Source organism: Pipistrellus hanaki, assembly GCF_964339955.1.
Source record: "Pipistrellus hanaki genome assembly, chromosome: 13".
NCBI lineage: Eukaryota > Metazoa > Chordata > Mammalia > Chiroptera > Vespertilionidae > Pipistrellus > Pipistrellus hanaki.
The window spans coordinates 4,044,671-4,061,547 of NC_140515.1; positions in this window are offsets into that span (position 1 = coordinate 4,044,671).

Consider the following 16,877-nt stretch of genomic DNA (forward strand, 5'->3'; position numbering starts at 1 on the left):
GACTGTAAACAGATGAGAACTTGCTTAGAACAGCTGAAAGAGAATCTCCAAGTCAGTTCTTAGTGTAGAAAAGGTAGCTAAGATAAGGGAAATCCTTAATTCCAGTTAAGATCACATGAAACACTCTATGAATCCTATATTCATTACTTAAAGGAGACTAGAGTGGTAAAAGTCTGTTATACAAGGCAGAATACCATTGAAATAGAGAAAGAATCACGTTCGTCAGCTTTGGAAAGCCTTACACTTCACTGAAATTTAGTACTACACGCTATAACACAGTTGAGAGACAATGTTCCCGAGTTGCCTCAGTTCATAACAGTGTGTAGGAAGTTGTTTGATAAAGTGGGCAAAGCTTATACTTGGGCCAGAAGGCAGAATATAGGAAACTACATGAAAACATGATTAATTCAGTGAAAATGACTGTAAACAGATGAGAACTTGCTTAGAACAGCTGAAAGAGAATCTCCAAGTCAGTTCTTAGTGTAGAAAAGGTAGCTAAGATAAGGGAAATCCTTAATTTGAGTTAAGATAACATCAAACACTCTATGAATCCTATATTCATTACTTAAAGGAGACTAGAGTGGTAAATGTGTGTTATACAAGGCAGAATACCATTGAAATAGAGAAAGAAACATGTTCGGCAGCTTTGGAAAGCCTTACACTTCACTGAAATGTAGTACTACACTCTATAACACAGTTGAGAGACAATGTTCCCGAGCTGCCTCAGTTCATAACAGTGTGTAGGAAGTTGTTTGATAAAGTGGGCAAAGCTTATACTTGCACCAGAAGGTAGAATATAGGAAAGTACATGAAAACATGAATAATTCATTGAAAATTACTGTAGACAGATGAGAACTTGTTTTAGAACAGCTGAAAGATATTCTCCAAGTCAGTTCTTAGTGTAGAAAAGGTAGCTAAGATAAGCGAAATCCTTAATTCCAGTTAAGATCACATGAAACACTGTATGAATCCTATATTCTTTACTTAAATGAGACTAGAGTGGTAAATGTGTGTTATACAAGGCAGAATACCATTGAAATAGAGAAAGAAACATGTTCGGCAGCTTTGGAAAGCCTTACACTTCACTGAAATGTTGTACTACACTCTATAACACAGTTGAGAGACAATGTTCCCGAGCTGCCTCAGTTCATAACAGTGTGTAGGAAGTTGTTTGATAAAGTGGGCAAAGCTTATACTTGGACCAGAAGGCAGAATATAGGAAACTACATGAAAACATGATTAATTCAGTGAAAATGACTGTAAACAGATGACAACTTGTTTAGAACAGCTGAAAGCGATTCTCCAAGTCAGTTCTCACTGTAGAAAAGGTAGCTAAGATAAGGGAAATCCTTAATTCTAGTTAAGATCACATGAAACACTGTATGAATCCTATATTCTTTACTTAAAGTAGACTAGAGTGGTAAATGTGTGTTATACAAGGCAGAATACCATTGAAATAGAGAAAGAAACACGTTCGTCAGCTTTGGAAAGCCTTACACTTCACTGAAATGTAGTACTACACGCTATAACACAGTTGAGAGACAATGTTCCCGAGTTGCCTCAGTTCATAACAGTGTGTAGGAAGTTGTTTGATAAGGTGGGCAAAGCTTATACTTGGGCCAGAAGGCAGAATATAGGAAACTACATGAAGACATGATTAATTCAGTGAAAATGACTGTAAACAGATGAGAACTTGCTTAGAACAGCTGAAAGAGAATCTCCAAGTCAGTTCTTAGTGTAGAAAAGGTAGCTAAGATAAGGGAAATCCTTAATTCCAGTTAAGATCACATGAAACACTCTATGAATCCTATATTCATTACTTAAAGGAGACTAGAGTGGTAAAAGTCTGTTATACAAGGCAGAATACCATTGAAATAGAGAAAGAAACATGTTCGGCAGCTTTGGAAAGCCTTACACTTCACTGAAATGTAGTACTACACACTATAACACAGTTGAGAGACAATGTTCCCGAGCTGCCTCAGTTCATAACAGTGTGTAGGAAGTTGTTTGATAAAGTGGGCAAAGCTTATACTTGAACCAGAAGGCAGAATATAGGAAACTACATGAAAACATGATTAATTCAGTGAAAATGACTGTAAACAGATGAGAACTTGTTTAGAACATCTGAAAGAGATTCTCCAAGTCAGTTCTCAGTGTAGAAAAGGTACCTAAGATAAGGGAAATCCTTAATTCCAGTTAAGATCACATGAAACACTGTATGAATCCTATATTCTTTACTTAAAGTAGACTAGAGTGGTAAATGTGTGTTATACAAGGCAGAATACCATTGAAATAGAGAAAGAAACACGTTCGGCAGCTTTGGAAAGCCTTACACTTCACTGAAATGTAGTACTACACGCTATAACACAGTTGAGAGACAATGTTCCCGAGTTGCCTCAGTTCATAACAGTGTGTAGGAAGTTGTTTGATAAGGTGGGCAAAGCTTATACTTGGGCCAGAAGGCAGAATATAGGAAACTACATGAAAACATGATTAATTCAGTGAAAATGACTGTAAACAGATGAGAACTTGTTTTAGAACAGCTGAAAGATATTCTCCAAGTCAGTTCTTAGTGTAGAAAAGGTAGCTAAGATAAGCGAAATCCTTAATTCCAGTTAAGATCACATGAAACACTGTATGAATCCTATATTCTTTACTTAAAGGAGACTAGAGTGGTAAATGTGTGTTATACAAGGCAGAATACCATTGAAATAGAGAAAGAAACATGTTCGGCAGCTTTGGAAAGCCTTACACTTCACTGAAATGTTGTACTACACTCTATAACACAGTTGAGAGACAATGTTCCCGAGCTGCCTCAGTTCATTACAGTTTGTAGGAAGTTGTTTGATAAAGTGGGCAAAGCTTATACTTGGACCAGAAGGCAGAATATAGGAAACTACATGAAAACATGATTAATTCAGTGAAAATGACTGTAAACATATGACAACTTGTTTAGAACAGCTGAAAGAGATTCTCCAAGTCAGTTCTTAGTGTAGAAAAGGTAGCTAAGATAAGGGAAATCCTTAATTCCAGTTAAGATCACATGAAACATTGTATGAATCCTATAATCTTTACTTAAAGGAAACTAGAGTGGTAAATGTGTGTTATACAAGGCAGAATACCATTGAAATAGAGAAAGAAACACTTTCGGCAGCTTTGGAAAGGCTTACACTTCACTGAAATGTAGTACTACACTCTATAACACAGTTGAGAGACAATGTTCCTGAGCTGCCTAAGTTCATAACAGTGTGTAGGAAGTTGTTTGATAAAGTGGGCAAAGCTTGTACTTGGGACAAAGGCAGAATATAGGAAACTACATGAAAACATGAATAATACAGTGAAAATGACTGTAAACAGATGAGAACTTGTTTTAGAACAGCTGAAAGAGATTCTCCAAGTCAGTTCTCAGTGTAGAAAAGGTAGCTAAGATAAGGGAAATCCTTAATTCCAGTTAAGATCACATGAAACACTGTATGAATCCTATATTCTTTACTTAAAGTAGACTAGAGTGGTAAATGTGTGTTATACAAGGCAGAATACCATTGAAATAGAGAAAGAAACACGTTCGGCAGCTTTGGAAAGCCTTACACTTCACTGAAATGTAGTACTACACTCTATAACACAGTTGAGAGACAATGTTCCCGAGCTGCCTCAGTTCATAACAGTGTGTAGGAAGTTGTTTGATAAAGTGGGCAAAGCTTATACTTGGGCCAGAAGGCAGAATATAGGAAACTACATGAAAACATGATTAATTCAGTGAAAATGACTGTAAACAGATGAGAACTTGCTTAGAAGAGCTGAAAGAGAATCTCCAAGTCAGTTCTTAGTGTAGAAAAGGTTGCTAAGATAAGGGAAATCCTTAATTCCAGTTGAGATAACATCAAACACTGTATGAATCCTATATTCTTTACTTAAAGGAGACTAGAGTGGTAAATGTGTGTTATACAAGGCAGAATACCATTGAAATAGAGAAAGAAACACCGTTCGGCATCTTTGGAAAGCCTTAAACTTCACTGAAATGTAGTACTACACTCTATAACTCAGTTGAGAGACAATGTTCCCGAGTTGCCTCAGTTCATAACAGTTTGTAGGAAGTTGTTTGATAAAGTGGGCAAAGCTTATACTTGGGCCAGAAGGCAGAATATAGGAAACTACATGAAAACATGATTAATTCAGTGAAAATGACTGTAAACAGATGAGAACTTGCTTAGAACAGCTGAAAGAGAATCTCCAAGTCAGTTCTTAGTGTAGAAAAGGTAGCTAAGATAAGGGAAATCCTTAATTTGAGTTAAGATAACATCAAACACTCTATGAATCCTATATTCATTACTTAAAGGAGACTAGAGTGGTAAATGTGTGTTATACAAGGCAGAATACCATTGAAATAGAGAAAGAAACACTTTCGGCAGCTTTGGAAAGGCTTACACTTCACTGAAATGTAGTACTACACTCTATAACACAGTTGAGAGACAATGTTCCTGAGCTGCCTAAGTTCATAACAGTGTGTAGGAAGTTGTTTGATAAAGTGGGCAAAGCTTGTACTTGGGACAAAGGCAGAATATAGGAAACTACATGAAAACATGAATAATACAGTGAAAATGACTGTAAACAGATGAGAACTTGTTTTAGAACAGCTGAAAGAGATTCTCCAAGTCAGTTCTCAGTGTAGAAAAGGTAGCTAAGATAAGGGAAATCCTTAATTCCAGTTAAGATCACATGAAACACTGTATGAATCCTATATTCTTTACTTAAAGTAGACTAGAGTGGTAAATGTGTGTTATACAAGGCAGAATACCATTGAAATAGAGAAAGAAACACGTTCGGCAGCTTTGGAAAGCCTTACACTTCACTGAAATGTAGTACTACACTCTATAACACAGTTGAGAGACAATGTTCCCGAGCTGCCTCAGTTCATAACAGTGTGTAGGAAGTTGTTTGATAAAGTGGGCAAAGCTTATACTTGGGCCAGAAGGCAGAATATAGGAAACTACATGAAAACATGATTAATTCAGTGAAAATGACTGTAAACAGATGAGAACTTGCTTAGAACAGCTGAAAGAGAATCTCCAAGTCAGTTCTTAGTGTAGAAAAGGTTGCTAAGATAAGGGAAATCCTTAATTCCAGTTGAGATAACATCAAACACTGTATGAATCCTATATTCTTTACTTAAAGGAGACTAGAGTGGTAAATGTGTGTTATACAAGGCAGAATACCATTGAAATAGAGAAAGAAACACCGTTCGGCATCTTTGGAAAGCCTTAAACTTCACTGAAATGTAGTACTACACTCTATAACTCAGTTGAGAGACAATGTTCCCGAGTTGCCTCAGTTCATAACAGTTTGTAGGAAGTTGTTTGATAAAGTGGGCAAAGCTTATACTTGGGCTAGAAGGCAGAATATAGGAAACTACATGAAAACATGATTAATTCAGTGAAAATGACTGTAAACAGATGAGAACTTGCTTAGAACAGCTGAAAGAGAATCTCCAAGTCAGTTCTTAGTGTAGAAAAGGTAGCTAAGATAAGGGAAATCCTTAATTTGAGTTAAGATAACATCAAACACTCTATGAATCCTATATTCATTACTTAAAGGAGACTAGAGTGGTAAATGTGTGTTATACAAGGCAGAATACCATTGAAATAGAGAAAGAAACATGTTCGGCAGCTTTGGAAAGCCTTACACTTCACTGAAATGTAGTACTACACTCTATAACACAGTTGAGAGACAATGTTCCTGAGCTGCCTCAGTTCATAACAGTGTGTAGGAAGTTGTTTGATAAAGTGGGCAAAGCTTATACTTGCACCAGAAGGCAGAATATAGGAAAGTACCTGAAAACATGAATAATTCAGTGAAAATGACTGTAAACAGATGAGAACTTGTTTTAGAACAGCTGAAAGAGATTCTCCAAGTCAGTTCTCAGTGTAGAAAAGGTAGCTAAGATAAGGGAAATCCTTAATTCCAGTTAAGATCACATGAAACACTGTATGAATCCTATATTCTTTACTTAAAGTAGACTAGAGTGGTAAATGTGTGTTATACAAGGCAGAATACCATTGAAATAGAGAAAGAAACACGTTCGGCAGCTTTGGAAAGCCTTACACTTCACTGAAATGTAGTACTACACGCTATAACAGAGTTGAGAGACAATGTTCCCGAGTTGCCTCAGTTCATAACAGTGTGTAGGAAGTTGTTTGATAAGGTGGGCAAAGCTTATACTTGGGACAGAAGGCAGAATATAGGAAACTACATGAAAACATGATTAATTCAGTGAAAATGACTGTAAACAGATGAGAACTTGCTTAGAACAGCTGAAAGAGAATCTCCAAGTCAGTTCTTAGTGTAGAAAAGGTAGGTAAGATAAGGGAAATCTTTAATTCCAGTTAAGATCACATGAAACACTGTATGAATCCTATATTCTTTACTTAAAGGAGACTAGAGTGGTAAATGTGTGTTATACAAGGCAGAATACCATTGAAATAGAGAAAGAAACACATTCGGCAGCTTTGGAAAGCCTTACACTTCACTGAAATGTAGTACTACACGCTATAACAGAGTTGAGAGACAATGTTCCCGAGTTGCCTCAGTTCATAACAGTGTGTAGGAAGTTGTTTGATAAGGTGGCAGCTGAAAGAGAATCTTAAAGTAGACTAGAGTGGTAAATGTGTGTTATACAAGGCAGAATACCATTGAAATAGAGAAAGAAACACGTTCGGCAGCTTTGGAAAGCCTTACACTTCACTGAAATGTAGTACTACACGCTATACCACAGTTGAGAGACAATGTTCCCGAGTTGCCTCAGTTCATAACAGTGTGTAGGAAGTTGTTTGATAAGGTGGGCAAAGCTTATACTTGGGCCAGAAGGCAGAATATAGGAAAGTACATGAGAACATGAATAATTCAGTGAAAATGACTGTAAACAGATGAGAACTTGTTTTAGAACAGCTGAAAGGTATTCTCCAAGTCAGTTCTTAGTGTAGAAAAGGTAGCTAAGATAAGGGAAATCCTTAATTCCAGTTAAGATCACATGAAACACTGTATGAATCCTATATTCTTTATTTAAAGTAGACTAGAGTGGTAAATGTGTGTTATACAAGGCAGAATACCATTGAAATAGAGAAAGAAACACATTCGGCAGCTTTGGAAAGCCTTACACTTCACTGAAATGTAGTACTACACGCTACAACACAGTTGCGAGACAATGTTCCCGAGTTGCCTCAGTTCATAACAGTGTGTAGGAAGTTGTTTGATAAGGTGGGCAAAGCTTATACTTGGGCCAGAAGGCAGAATATAGGAAACTACATGAAAACATGATTAATTCAGTGAAAATGACTGTAAACAGATGAGAACTTGCTTAGAACAGCTGAAAGAGAATCTCCAAGTCAGTTCTTAGTGTAGAAAACGTAGCTAAGATAAGGGAAATCCTTAATTCCAGTTAAGATAACATCAAACACTGTATGAATCCTATATTTTTTACTTAAAGGAGATTAGAGTGGTAAATGTGTGTTATACAAGGCAGAATACCATTGAAATAGAGAAAGAAACACGTTCGGCAGCTTTGGAAAGCCTTACACTTCACTGAAATGTAGTACTACACTCTATAACACAGTTGAGAGACAATGTTCCCGAGCTGCCTCAGTTCATAACATTGTGTAGGAAGTTGTTTGATAAAGTGGGCAAAGCTTATACTTGCACCAGAAGGCAGAATATAGGAAAGTACATGAAAACATGAATAATTCAGTGAAAATGACTGTAAACAGATGAGAACTTGTTTTAGAACAGCTGAAAGATATTCTCCAAGTCAGTTCTTAGTGTAGAAAAGGTAGCTAAGATAAGGGAAATCCTTAATTCCAGTTAAGATCACATGAAACCCCTTATGAATCCTATATTCTTTACTTAGATGAGACTAGAGTGGTAAATGTGTGTTATACAAGGCAGAATACCATTGAAATAGAGAAAGAAACACGTTCGGCAGCTTTGGAAAGCCTTACACTTCACTGAAATGTAGTACTACACGCTATAACACAGTTGAGAGACAATGTTCCCAAGTTGCCTCAGTTCATAACAGTGTGTAGGAAGTTGTTTGATAAGGTGGGCAAAGCTTATACTTGGGCCAGAAGGCAGAATATAGGAAACTACATGAAAACATGATTAATTCAGTGAAAATGACTGTAAACAGATGAGAACTTGCTTAGAAGAGCTGAAAGAGAATCTCCAAGTCAGTTCTTAGTGTAGAAAAGGTAGCTAAGATAAGGGAAATCCTTAATTCCAGTTAAAATAACATCAAACACTGTATGAATCCTATATTCTTTACTTAAAGGAGACTAGAGTGGTAAATGTGTGTTATACAAGGCAGAATACCATTGAAATAGAGAAAGAAACACGTTCGGCAGCTTTGGAAAGCCTTACACTTCACTGAAATGTAGTACTACACGCTATAACACAGTTGAGAGACAATGTTCCCAAGTTGCCTCAGTTCATAACAGTGTGTAGGAAGTTGTTTGATAAGGTGGGCAAAGCTTATACTTGGGCCAGAAGGCAGAATATAGGAAACTACATGAAAACATGATTAATTCAGTGAAAATGACTGTAAACAGATGAGAACTTGCTTAGAAGAGCTGAAAGAGAATCTCCAAGTCAGTTCTTAGTGTAGAAAAGGTAGCTAAGATAAGGGAAATCCTTAATTCCAGTTAAGATAACATCAAACACTGTATGAATCCTATATTCTTTACTTAAAGGAGACTAGAGTGGTAAATGTGTGTTATACAAGGCAGAATACCATTGAAATAGAGAAAGAAACACGTTCGGCAGCTTTGGAAAGCCTTAAACTTCACTGAAATGTAGTACTACACTCTATAACACAGTTGAGAGACAATGTTCCCGAGCTGCCTCAGTTCATAACAGTGTGTAGGAAGTTGTTTGATAAAGTGGGCAAAGCTTATACTTGCACCAGAAGGCAGAATATAGGAAAGTACATGAAAACATGAATAATTCAGTGAAAATTACTGTAAACAGATGAGAACTTGTTTTAGAACAGCTGAAAGATATTCTCCAAGTCAGTTCTTAGTGTAGAAAAGGTAGCTAAGATAAGCGAAATCCTTAATTCCAGTTAAGATAACATCAAACACTGTATGAATCCTATATTCTTTACTTAAATGAGACTAGAGTGGTAAATGTGTGTTATGCAAGGCAGAATACCATTGAAATAGAGAAAGAATCACGTTCGTCAGCTTTGGAAAGCCTTACACTTCACTGAAATGTAGTACTACACTCTATAACACAGTTGAGAGACAATGTTCCCGAGCTGCCTCAGTTCATAACAGTGTGTAGGAAGTTGTTTGATAAAGTGGGCAAAGCTTATACTTGGGCCAGAAGGCAGAATATAGGAAACTACATGAAAACATGATTAATTCAGTGAAAATGACTGTAAACAGATGAGAACTTGCTTAGAACAGCTGAAAGAGAATCTCCAAGTCAGTTCTTAGTGTAGAAAAGGTTGCTAAGATAAGGGAAATCCTTAATTCCAGTTGAGATAACATCAAACACTGTATGAATCCTATATTCTTTACTTAAAGGAGACTAGAGTGGTAAATGTGTGTTATACAAGGCAGAATACCATTGAAATAGAGAAAGAAACACCGTTCGGCATCTTTGGAAAGCCTTAAACTTCACTGAAATGTAGTACTACACTCTATAACTCAGTTGAGAGACAATGTTCCCGAGTTGCCTCAGTTCATAACAGTTTGTAGGAAGTTGTTTGATAAAGTGGGCAAAGCTTATACTTGGGCCAGAAGGCAGAATATAGGAAACTACATGAAAACATGATTAATTCAGTGAAAATGACTGTAAACAGATGAGAACTTGCTTAGAACAGCTGAAAGAGAATCTCCAAGTCAGTTCTTAGTGTAGAAAAGGTAGCTAAGATAAGGGAAATCCTTAATTTGAGTTAAGATAACATCAAACACTCTATGAATCCTATATTCATTACTTAAAGGAGACTAGAGTGGTAAATGTGTGTTATACAAGGCAGAATACCATTGAAATAGAGAAAGAAACATGTTCGGCAGCTTTGGAAAGCCTTACACTTCACTGAAATGTAGTACTACACTCTATAACACAGTTGAGAGACAATGTTCCTGAGCTGCCTCAGTTCATAACAGTGTGTAGGAAGTTGTTTGATAAAGTGGGCAAAGCTTATACTTGCACCAGAAGGCAGAATATAGGAAAGTACCTGAAAACATGAATAATTCAGTGAAAATGACTGTAAACAGATGAGAACTTGTTTTAGAACAGCTGAAAGAGATTCTCCAAGTCAGTTCTCAGTGTAGAAAAGGTAGCTAAGATAAGGGAAATCCTTAATTCCAGTTAAGATCACATGAAACACTGTATGAATCCTATATTCTTTACTTAAAGTAGACTAGAGTGGTAAATGTGTGTTATACAAGGCAGAATACCATTGAAATAGAGAAAGAAACACGTTCGGCAGCTTTGGAAAGCCTTACACTTCACTGAAATGTAGTACTACACGCTATAACAGAGTTGAGAGACAATGTTCCCGAGTTGCCTCAGTTCATAACAGTGTGTAGGAAGTTGTTTGATAAGGTGGGCAAAGCTTATACTTGGGACAGAAGGCAGAATATAGGAAACTACATGAAAACATGATTAATTCAGTGAAAATGACTGTAAACAGATGAGAACTTGCTTAGAACAGCTGAAAGAGAATCTCCAAGTCAGTTCTTAGTGTAGAAAAGGTAGGTAAGATAAGGGAAATCCTTAATTCCAGTTAAGATCACATGAAACACTGTATGAATCCTATATTCTTTACTTAAAGGAGACTAGAGTGGTAAATGTGTGTTATACAAGGCAGAATACCATTGAAATAGAGAAAGAAACACATTCGGCAGCTTTGGAAAGCCTTACACTTCACTGAAATGTAGTACTACACGCTATAACAGAGTTGAGAGACAATGTTCCCGAGTTGCCTCAGTTCATAACAGTGTGTAGGAAGTTGTTTGATAAGGTGGCAGCTGAAAGAGAATCTTAAAGTAGACTAGAGTGGTAAATGTGTGTTATACAAGGCAGAATACCATTGAAATAGAGAAAGAAACACGTTCGGCAGCTTTGGAAAGCCTTACACTTCACTGAAATGTAGTACTACACGCTATACCACAGTTGAGAGACAATGTTCCCGAGTTGCCTCAGTTCATAACAGTGTGTAGGAAGTTGTTTGATAAGGTGGGCAAAGCTTATACTTGGGCCAGAAGGCAGAATATAGGAAAGTACATGAGAACATGAATAATTCAGTGAAAATGACTGTAAACAGATGAGAACTTGTTTTAGAACAGCTGAAAGGTATTCTCCAAGTCAGTTCTTAGTGTAGAAAAGGTAGCTAAGATAAGGGAAATCCTTAATTCCAGTTAAGATCACATGAAACACTGTATGAATCCTATATTCTTTACTTAAAGTAGACTAGAGTGGTAAATGTGTGTTATACAAGGCAGAATACCATTGAAATAGAGAAAGAAACACGTTCGGCAGCTTAGGAAAGCCTTACACTTCACTGAAATGTAGTACTACACGCTATAACACAGTTAAGAGACAATGTTCCCGAGTTGCCTCAGTTCATAACAGTGTGTAGGAAGTTGTTTGTTAAAGTGGGCAAAGCTTATACTTGGACCAGAAGGCAGAATATAGGAAACTACATGAAAACATGATTAATTCAGTGAAAATGACTGTAAACAGATGAGAACTTGTTTAGAACAGCTGAAAGAGAATCTCCAAGTCAGTTCTTAGTGTAGAAAAGGTAGCTAAGATAAGGGAAATCCTTAATTCCAGTTAAGATCACATGAAACACTGTATGAATCCTATATTCTTTATTTAAAGTAGACTAGAGTGGTAAATGTGTGTTATACAAGGCAGAATACCATTGAAATAGAGAAAGAAACACATTCGGCAGCTTTGGAAAGCCTTACACTTCACTGAAATGTAGTACTACACGCTACAACACAGTTGCGAGACAATGTTCCCGAGTTGCCTCAGTTCATAACAGTGTGTAGGAAGTTGTTTGATAAGGTGGGCAAAGCTTATACTTGGGCCAGAAGGCAGAATATAGGAAACTACATGAAAACATGATTAATTCAGTGAAAATGACTGTAAACAGATGAGAACTTGCTTAGAAGAGCTGAAAGAGAATCTCCAAGTCAGTTCTTAGTGTAGAAAAGGTAGCTAAGATAAGGGAAATCCTTAATTCCAGTTAAGATAACATCAAACACTGTATGAATCCTATATTCTTTACTTAAAGGAGACTAGAGTGGTAAATGTGTGTTATACAAGGCAGAATACCATTGAAATAGAGAAAGAAACACGTTCGGCAGCTTTGGAAAGCCTTAAACTTCACTGAAATGTAGTACTACACTCTATAACACAGTTGAGAGACAATGTTCCCGAGCTGCCTCAGTTCATAACAGTGTGTAGGAAGTTGTTTGATAAAGTGGGCAAAGCTTATACTTGCACCAGAAGGCAGAATATAGGAAAGTACATGAAAACATGAATAATTCAGTGAAAATGACTGTAAACAGATGAGAACTTGTTTTAGAACAGCTGAAAGATATTCTCCAAGTCAGTTCTTAGTGTAGAGAAGGTAGCTAAGATAAGGGAAATCCTTAATTCCAGTTAAGATCACATGAAACACCTTATGAATCCTATATTCTTTACTTAGATGAGACTAGAGTGGTAAATGTGTGTTATACAAGGCAGAATACCATTGAAATAGAGAAAGAAACATGTTCGGCAGCTTTGGAAAGCCTTACACTTCACTGAAATGTTGTACTACACTATATAACACAGTTGAGAGACAATGTTCCCGAGCTGCCTCAGTTCATAACAGTGTGTAGGAAGTTGTTTGATAAAGTGGGCAAAGCTTATACTTGGACCAGAAGGCAGAATATAGGAAACTACATGAAAACATGATTAATTCAGTGAAAATGACTGTAAACAGATGAAAATTTGTTTAGAACAGCTGAAAGAGATTCTCCAAGTCAGTTCTCAGTGTAGAAAAGGTAGCTAAGATAAGGGAAATCCTTAATTCCAGTTAAGATCACATGAAACACTGTATGAATCCTATATTCTTTACTTAAAGTAGACTAGAGTGGTAAATGTGTGTTATACAAGGCAGAATACCATTGAAATAGAGAAAGAAACACGTTCGGCAGCTTTGGAAAGCCTTACACTTCACTGAAATGTAGTACTACACGCTATAACACAGTTGAGAGACAATGTTCCCAAGTTGCCTCAGTTCATAACAGTGTGTAGGAAGTTGTTTGATAAGGTGGGCAAAGCTTATACTTGGGCCAGAAGGCAGAATATAGGAAACTACATGAAAACATGATTAATTCAGTGAAAATGACTGTAAACAGATGAGAACTTGCTTAGAAGAGCTGAAAGAGAATCTCCAAGTCAGTTCTTAGTGTAGAAAAGGTAGCTAAGATAAGGGAAATCCTTAATTCCAGTTAAAATAACATCAAACACTGTATGAATCCTATATTCTTTACTTAAAGGAGACTAGAGTGGTAAATGTGTGTTATACAAGGCAGAATACCATTGAAATAGAGAAAGAAACACGTTCGGCAGCTTTGGAAAGCCTTACACTTCACTGAAATGTAGTACTACACGCTATAACACAGTTGAGAGACAATGTTCCCAAGTTGCCTCAGTTCATAACAGTGTGTAGGAAGTTGTTTGATAAGGTGGGCAAAGCTTATACTTGGGCCAGAAGGCAGAATATAGGAAACTACATGAAAACATGATTAATTCAGTGAAAATGACTGTAAACAGATGAGAACTTGCTTAGAAGAGCTGAAAGAGAATCTCCAAGTCAGTTCTTAGTGTAGAAAAGGTAGCTAAGATAAGGGAAATCCTTAATTCCAGTTAAGATAACATCAAACACTGTATGAATCCTATATTCTTTACTTAAAGGAGACTAGAGTGGTAAATGTGTGTTATACAAGGCAGAATACCATTGAAATAGAGAAAGAAACACGTTCGGCAGCTTTGGAAAGCCTTAAACTTCACTGAAATGTAGTACTACACTCTATAACACAGTTGAGAGACAATGTTCCCGAGCTGCCTCAGTTCATAACAGTGTGTAGGAAGTTGTTTGATAAAGTGGGCAAAGCTTATACTTGCACCAGAAGGCAGAATATAGGAAAGTACATGAAAACATGAATAATTCAGTGAAAATTACTGTAAACAGATGAGAACTTGTTTTAGAACAGCTGAAAGATATTCTCCAAGTCAGTTCTTAGTGTAGAAAAGGTAGCTAAGATAAGCGAAATCCTTAATTCCAGTTAAGATAACATCAAACACTGTATGAATCCTATATTCTTTACTTAAATGAGACTAGAGTGGTAAATGTGTGTTATGCAAGGCAGAATACCATTGAAATAGAGAAAGAATCACGTTCGTCAGCTTTGGAAAGCCTTACACTTCACTGAAATGTAGTACTACACTCTATAACACAGTTGAGAGACAATGTTCCCGAGCTGCCTCAGTTCATAACAGTGTGTAGGAAGTTGTTTGATAAAGTGGGCAAAGCTTATACTTGGGCCAGAAGGCAGAATATAGGAAACTACATGAAAACATGATTAATTCAGTGAAAATGACTGTAAACAGATGAGAACTTGCTTAGAACAGCTGAAAGAGAATCTCCAAGTCAGTTCTTAGTGTAGAAAAGGTTGCTAAGATAAGGGAAATCCTTAATTCCAGTTGAGATAACATCAAACACTGTATGAATCCTATATTCTTTACTTAAAGGAGACTAGAGTGGTAAATGTGTGTTATACAAGGCAGAATACCATTGAAATAGAGAAAGAAACACCGTTCGGCATCTTTGGAAAGCCTTAAACTTCACTGAAATGTAGTACTACACTCTATAACTCAGTTGAGAGACAATGTTCCCGAGTTGCCTCAGTTCATAACAGTTTGTAGGAAGTTGTTTGATAAAGTGGGCAAAGCTTATACTTGGGCCAGAAGGCAGAATATAGGAAACTACATGAAAACATGATTAATTCAGTGAAAATGACTGTAAACAGATGAGAACTTGCTTAGAACAGCTGAAAGAGAATCTCCAAGTCAGTTCTTAGTGTAGAAAAGGTAGCTAAGATAAGGGAAATCCTTAATTTGAGTTAAGATAACATCAAACACTCTATGAATCCTATATTCATTACTTAAAGGAGACTAGAGTGGTAAATGTGTGTTATACAAGGCAGAATACCATTGAAATAGAGAAAGAAACATGTTCGGCAGCTTTGGAAAGCCTTACACTTCACTGAAATGTAGTACTACACTCTATAACACAGTTGAGAGACAATGTTCCTGAGCTGCCTCAGTTCATAACAGTGTGTAGGAAGTTGTTTGATAAAGTGGGCAAAGCTTATACTTGCACCAGAAGGCAGAATATAGGAAAGTACCTGAAAACATGAATAATTCAGTGAAAATGACTGTAAACAGATGAGAACTTGTTTTAGAACAGCTGAAAGAGATTCTCCAAGTCAGTTCTCAGTGTAGAAAAGGTAGCTAAGATAAGGGAAATCCTTAATTCCAGTTAAGATCACATGAAACACTGTATGAATCCTATATTCTTTACTTAAAGTAGACTAGAGTGGTAAATGTGTGTTATACAAGGCAGAATACCATTGAAATAGAGAAAGAAACACGTTCGGCAGCTTTGGAAAGCCTTACACTTCACTGAAATGTAGTACTACACGCTATAACAGAGTTGAGAGACAATGTTCCCGAGTTGCCTCAGTTCATAACAGTGTGTAGGAAGTTGTTTGATAAGGTGGGCAAAGCTTATACTTGGGACAGAAGGCAGAATATAGGAAACTACATGAAAACATGATTAATTCAGTGAAAATGACTGTAAACAGATGAGAACTTGCTTAGAACAGCTGAAAGAGAATCTCCAAGTCAGTTCTTAGTGTAGAAAAGGTAGGTAAGATAAGGGAAATCCTTAATTCCAGTTAAGATCACATGAAACACTGTATGAATCCTATATTCTTTACTTAAAGGAGACTAGAGTGGTAAATGTGTGTTATACAAGGCAGAATACCATTGAAATAGAGAAAGAAACACATTCGGCAGCTTTGGAAAGCCTTACACTTCACTGAAATGTAGTACTACACGCTATAACAGAGTTGAGAGACAATGTTCCCGAGTTGCCTCAGTTCATAACAGTGTGTAGGAAGTTGTTTGATAAGGTGGCAGCTGAAAGAGAATCTTAAAGTAGACTAGAGTGGTAAATGTGTGTTATACAAGGCAGAATACCATTGAAATAGAGAAAGAAACACGTTCGGCAGCTTTGGAAAGCCTTACACTTCACTGAAATGTAGTACTACACGCTATACCACAGTTGAGAGACAATGTTCCCGAGTTGCCTCAGTTCATAACAGTGTGTAGGAAGTTGTTTGATAAGGTGGGCAAAGCTTATACTTGGGCCAGAAGGCAGAATATAGGAAAGTACATGAGAACATGAATAATTCAGTGAAAATGACTGTAAACAGATGAGAACTTGTTTTAGAACAGCTGAAAGGTATTCTCCAAGTCAGTTCTTAGTGTAGAAAAGGTAGCTAAGATAAGGGAAATCCTTAATTCCAGTTAAGATCACATGAAACACTGTATGAATCCTATATTCTTTACTTAAAGTAGACTAGAGTGGTAAATGTGTGTTATACAAGGCAGAATACCATTGAAATAGAGAAAGAAACACGTTCGGCAGCTTAGGAAAGCCTTACACTTCACTGAAATGTAGTACTACACGCTATAACACAGTTAAGAGACAATGTTCCCGAGTTGCCTCAGTTCATAACAGTGTGTAGGAAGTT